The following is a 6815-nucleotide window of genomic DNA, read 5'->3' on the forward strand; positions in this document are numbered from 1 at the left end:
AAATGAAGGAAATACCCTCATGGAAATCGGAACTGGCATCCAATTCCTGAACAAAACCCAAAATCCACAGGTCATAAGAGAGAAAATAGACAAGTGGGACCTTATTAAACTGACAAGCTTCTGCAAGGCCAAAGAAACCATCAAGAGAGCAGGGAGACAGACTATAGACTGGGAAAAAGTATTTGCCAACACAAGGTCTGACAAAGGCTTAACATCCTGGATCTACAAGGAACTCAAACCTGCTGAAAAGAAAAAAACAAACAACCCCATTATAAAATGGGCAAAAGATATGAACAGACACTTCACAAAGGAAGACATCCGAGCAGCCAACAAACACATGAAGAAATGTTCAACCTCACTAATCATCAGGGAGATGCAAATCAAAACCACACTGAGATACCACCAAACTCCAATCAGAATGGCAATTATCAACAACTCAAAAAATAACAGCTGCTGGAGAGGGTGTGGTGAAAAGGGAACACTTCTTCACTGTTGGTGGGAGTGTAAACTAGTGCAACCTCTGTGGAAAGCAGTGTGGCGATTCTTAAAAGCTCTAAATACCAACCTCCCATATGACCCCACAATCCCCCTACTGGGAATATATCCTGAAGAACACAAATCACTCTATAAAAAAGATACCTGCACACGCATGTTTATCGCAGCATTGTTCACAATAGCAAGAACCTGGAAACAGCCATGCTGCCCGTCAAAAGAGGACTGGATTTTAAAAATGTGGTACATATACACGATGGAATACTACGCAGCCATAAAAAAGAACAAACTCATGAATTTCACAGCAACCTGGATGGAACTAGAGTCTATAATACTGAGTGACCTCTCACAGAAACAAAGATCCGAGTGTCACATGTTCTCACTCATATAATGAACCTTAAACATCCAATGCCATACTATACAAAAATGACTGACCATACTGGGAAACTATGGTGGGGGGAGGGAGATGGGATTAACAGTAGGAAATATCTGTCTGGGAATGGGGAAACACCCCATATCAACAGGGTGCCTGAATGAAACGCAATTGTATACCTTACCCTTAACTGTACCCCACAACTTCACAATAAAAAATAAATAAAATAAAATAAATAAATAAAGCAAAAACTCATATTATTTGCAAATATTATGATAGAAATGTAAATCAGCAAGCTACACCTTCACTGTGTGGAATTTTTGAATAGTATTAGACTAGCCAGGGACAGAGTCACTTAAATATATGAATTCAGCCTTAATTAAATTTATTTTTGTAGCAATGTTTAAATAACTTGGATCAAGGGTTTTATTTAGTCTGTGGCCTATTTAATTTTTTTGCTTACAAACAACAACAAAAAAATCCTAATTCATGCTATAGACAGATGCACGTGAAGAACAGAAGCCTGATGGAATTTTTTCTTAATAGAACCAGTGTGCTTTTGAAGTTGTACAAGCTCATGACCTAAAAATAAGATTTGTTTTAGATATTTTTGTGGCTGAATTATTTAGAGAATATTTATGCAGCCATTCAACAGATATTTCTTGAGCTACAGCTTCTATTCTGGGAACCAAAACAAGGCTTCCTGCCTTCACAGGGTTTGCATTCTGGTGAGATGGAGTGAGGTAGATCATAAAGTCTGAACAGAATGAATTAATAAATACAGTCAGCAGTGAAAAAAATAAAACAGGATAAAGGTGAAGGGAGGGTAATGGGGGATGAGGTGGGCAAGATATGTTAGATAAGGTGGTCAAAGCAGGCTTCACTTTGATAGTGATCAGAAACATGAAGGAGGTAAGGGAATTAGCTGTAGTTAAGAATGTTTTCCCTGGATTTGAATAATGCAAAATTCATACTTTTACCTATCAACATATCTTTTTTTTTCCGAGTTGGAGTCTCACTCCATCACCCAGGCTGGAATATAGTGGCATGCTTACAGCCACTACAGCGTTGACTTGCTAGGCTCTTGTGTGATCCTTTCACCTCAGCCTTACAAGTAGCCAGAACTACAGGGGTACGCTACCATGCCTGGCTAATTTTTGCTTCATTGTAGAGACAAGGCCTTCCAAATTGCCTAGGCTGGTCTCAAATTCATGGGCTCAGGCAATCCACTCACCTCGGCCTCCCAAAGTGCTGGGATTATAGACTGAGCCACTGAGCCCGGCTTACCCATCAACATTTCTAGAGAAGTGTGTGCATTTTTGTGTGTGTTGAAGGAGAAAGAGAAAGGCAGACATGTAGAGTTTAAAATGGGAAATGCAGCGATCTAAATACAATATGGTGTTTTTAGGCTTTTGTGTATATAAATGTTGGTATATGAGCATGTGTGTGCAAATGAAAATACACTTATTCGATCAGTTTGGTCACTAAATGCAGTGCTGAGGGAACACCTAGGAGAACTAGCTCAGGTGGTAGAGGCAGGAAAGGAAGATGTCATAAAAGAAGGGACAAGGGGACCTTGAAGGATGAGTTCTGGAAACTAAAAAGGAGAAAAGGCTTTCAGCTAACTTGATTGCAGCAAATCTTTAGGTATTCATAGTTTGGTGGGAGAAAGCACCACACATTTCAAAGTGTCGGTTGACCTAACCTCTTTGATTTGCGCATATTGAATATGCTAGGGTTGTCATAACTTTCAAATGCTTCTTTATTCCCTGTGCTTAAAGTACAAAAGGCTTTTCTGTTGATATATTGAAGTATTCGTCATCCAAGTGTTGAAGGAGATTACTTTTTCAGTCATAAAATTGGCATAATTTGTATTGCTAAATGTGGTGCTTTTTCCTTGAATATTTTTGATTCATGTACACTTGGTAAGCCACTGTGGGCACCCTATTCTTTTTCTGAAAATTAACAGAAAGGAAACACTTTTGAGCCATCATAAGGTTCAGTCTGATTCTCAAGAAAAAGGAAACATATTTAAACTGGGTAGCTCATGATAGCCATAAAAAATTGATATCATCAAATCAAATATTTGATGGTACCTAATTGTGATATGCAGAGCCTCTTAAATATGTGATTTTTTTCTTCCTGCATGAATCTTGTATTCTTATAAGTGTTTGGATATTTAAGTGATAGGGGTAGAATGAGGAAAGTTGTCTAATGAAAGTCCATGCACTGAACTTATTTGAAAAAACAAACATTTGTTCTTTCTGCCAATAACATTCTGGTATCTTTTGAATATAAAACATAATTTAGAATGCTGAGTGTGGAGGCTTCTGTTGATTTGCAACAGACTGTCTGTTTCTCTTCAACTTGGAGAACATACCCATTGATGTTATGATTGTATAACATTACTAGTTCTGTATTATTAAAATTATCATTATATTGCTTTCGATACTGTGTTGAATTAAAACTCTATGAGAAACTTGATTAAACCTCAGTCAGAATTTTGCTTTTCTCAGGAGAGTACATACCAGCAAGGGTATTATTTTGATTTCTGACTTTTCTCCATCCAAACCTTACTCAGGCCCTTTGAAAAAAGTTTGCAGATCTGGCCCACACTCCAGCCCAGTTCATAAAAAGATAACTGCAGCCACAGGTGCCAAGAAGGCCCTTAATAAAGTAAACATTTGAGTCACTCAAGAGAAATCTAGGTAAGTTACAAACCTATTACACCTTACAGCATTGATCTACTTAATCACATTTGAAAGCATTATATGTGGGAATGTACTAAGATGAATTTTTTCTTTATCTCACGTTTTCTCATGTTATTTTGAATTTGCTAGAGGAAAAAAATACTCATTTAATCTTCTCCCCAAGCAGATTCAGCATTTAATGTGGTTTCTTTATTTCTGCTAGTCTTTCTAAACTTCCGCAATGATTTTTTACAGAGTCACATTTGTCCATTCTTATGTTTACTTCTGAAAATATGAGATTATTCTAAAGTTGGGAGTTATTGACTACATTCAAATTTTGGGCATAAATGCTGGATTTTAAGCAAATATGTATTTCCTGACTTTGGTGCTCTGCAGTCTCATCAGCCAGTAAACGATGGGTGTTTTTCTTCTGCAGGTGGGTTTCCCATGCTAGTAATGAGCCAAGCTTCTGGGGAAAGCTGTAGCTATGTGATTTAGAGGACATTCTTTTTTTTTTTTGAGTTGGAGTCTCACTCAGTCACCCAGACTGGAGTGCAGTGGCCACTCCTGGCCACCACAGCCTCGACCTGCTGGGCTCCAGTGATCCTTCTACCTCAGCCTTTCAAGTAGCTTGAACTACAGGCACGCACTACCACACCCGGCTAAGTTTTTGATTTATTGTAGAGATGAGGTCTCACCAAGTTGCCCAGGCGGGTCTCGGACCCGCAGGTTCAGGCAATCACCTCAGCCTCCCAAGGCGTGGGATTACAGGCGGAGCCACTGAGCCCGACTGAGAACATTCTCTAATCTTGCTCAGATTTCACTCCCTCAATCCTTGAAATAGGTTTAAGGGATTTCATAGTGTTTTTGTATAGATAAATAGATACGATAACATAGGTAATGTGTTGGTTGATACATAGTAAGCATTCTTTTAGAAGATGCTAACTTAAACTGTTTATGGAAGAAATTGCCACTGAATAGAGTTTTATTTTCAGTAACTAATTTTGTGTATTAGAAATAGATTCATGTCTTCTGTCTAGAACTGTGGTCTGCATATTACCACTTTGGAAGGTTTTTTGGCATTCTTTTAAAGAAAGCTTCTTGCTAAGATTATTCTATCTAGACATGGTGGGTAACTACTTGAAAGATACATGGTAAAAGATAGAGTACTCTGCAAATGCATTTTGAATTTGTATGTATCATTTTTATATATCAAATTACAGGCTGGTTAAATTCACTAATTAATGTATCCCCCACTCTTTGTCAAAATGATTTAAGATTGCTCCTTAAGTACTTTAAGAGAACTTTTCTGTTTTTCATGTATTCCCTGTCATAAGCAAGTAATTATTTGGCAATCTGAGTAGTTTTATAAGTTGTGGTGTATATCTCTTAAGTTTTCTCTCATATGAATTATACACACAGCTTCAATATTGAGAAACTGTAGTTTTCAGGTGGAACGTCTCTGGGTACTTTTTTTTTTTTTGAGTTGGAGTCTCACTTCTTCACTCTTGCTTGGAGTGCAATGACACACTCACAGCCACCCCAGCATCAACCTGCTGGGTTCCAGCAATCCTTCAACCTCAGCCTTCCAAGTAGCCAGAACTACAGGTGCTTGATACCATTTTTTATTTATTGTAGAGATGAGGCCTCATCAAGTTGCCTGGGCTGATCTCAAACCCGTGGGCTCAGGCAATCCACTCATCTCGGCCTCCTAAAGTGCTGGTATTACAGATTGAGTTAAGTCCGGCCAGCTCTGTGTAAGTTCACCTCTATTAATTTATAGACTCTTACTACAGTTCTGGGCAGTAGGACTTTATCCGTTTTACAGATGAAGAAAACCAAGTCCCACATCATTTTAAATAAAAGTACTTAAGCTCGTCCAAGGAAATGGAAGAATCAAGATTTTAGTGCAATGAAAATACCTCTCTCTCTCTACTCCTATCACCTTTATGTATTTATGTATGTATGTATTATCGTGACACATGAACTTTATTGACTGCCATATAGAAAAGTGTGTGAGTACAAACTGCTGTATGACGGGGCTGAGGCAGGGGACAGGGAATTAAAGGTCAGGTATATGGGGCTTCACCATGGTAAATAATGAACTCCTTGTTGCCTCACAGCCGTTTCACAACGAAGATCAAAACTGGAATAAGGATGACAACAATGGTTGCAAGGATGCTGAGGATCAGGGTCCATATGTTCAGGCACTTGGCAGTGGAGGCATAGGCCTGGGCTCCCATCACATCACCCACCATCTTTCTGTCCCTAGACTTCATGGAGTAGGCAAAGACTATAAAGCCCAGGCAGCAGATGTTCAGGAGGAGTGTGTTGAACAGGGACCAGAAGATGTGGTCAGGCACAGATTTGTTGGTGTGGACGTGGATCACAGTGGACATTAAGGGAGCAGAGATGTGGAGCATCCCCAGTATGACAACCGCGTGCTCCCCATTTAGCATATCATATTTGGGGGTTGCGCCACTGCTAACCTGAGTGAAGAAGGTTTGGGAAGTGTGGTTCATGATTTGGAGACAGGAGAAGCTGTGGGTCCAGATGAGATGACAGTGCTCAGAGGTTCCATCCCAGTAGTTTCAATTTCTTAATCTTTTTTTAAACTAACATTATTTTAAATTTGAAAACCTTTCAATAAAATTATTATGTAAAAAGAAAATAATACATAATTATATGTCTGTTCCTACCAAAATACTTTTAATATAGGTGAGATTGTTGTTCAATATATCTAACAATCACAAATTACTCAAACGGTTTTTAAAACTCTTGAATAGCCTTTTATATTTCTCTAGTTGAATCAGTATTATGTACACAGAAGAAAATGCTTTGGTGTGAGTGAATAAAATACTCTATTTCGTTTCCACAAAAAGACTTAAGACTGTAAAAGTGAATGAAGGCAGAGAAGGGGAAGTGACTTGCCCAAGGCCATGCAGATAGTTAATAACTCCTGGTCCCGTGACCCTAATTTTCCTAAATGTTTATGTTTTAATCTTGAGTTTTGTCTTTGACCCTTTTGTCTAGTACCTGTAATTGCAAAGTAAAAATAAAACAAAACTACCTTTGCATGCCAGATATTGTATTGTCACTTACCATATCATAGGACAGACATATAAGGTTCTACTACTTTACATCTTTTAAAAATTCAGAAACACATTTCTATCTACCCTATGCAATATTCTCATCATTTGGATTTTGTCACATAGTAGAAGTCTAAGTTTTGGGTGCTAATCTGTGCTGGTCATTTCAGG

The 6815-nt window shown here is 38.3% G+C and overlaps 1 pseudogene; it reads right to left on the reverse strand.

Moving 5' to 3' along the window:
• Positions 1-5672: 5672 nt before the first annotated feature.
• On the reverse strand, positions 5673-6077 carry LOC110594914 (annotated as a pseudogene).
• Between the last annotated feature and the right edge of the window lie 738 nt (positions 6078-6815).

This window comes from Carlito syrichta, unplaced genomic scaffold (genome assembly GCF_000164805.1).
Source record: "Carlito syrichta isolate Samal-C Ts95f unplaced genomic scaffold, Tarsius_syrichta-2.0.1 Scaffold163329, whole genome shotgun sequence".
In the NCBI taxonomy this organism is placed as follows: Eukaryota; Metazoa; Chordata; class Mammalia; order Primates; family Tarsiidae; genus Carlito; species Carlito syrichta.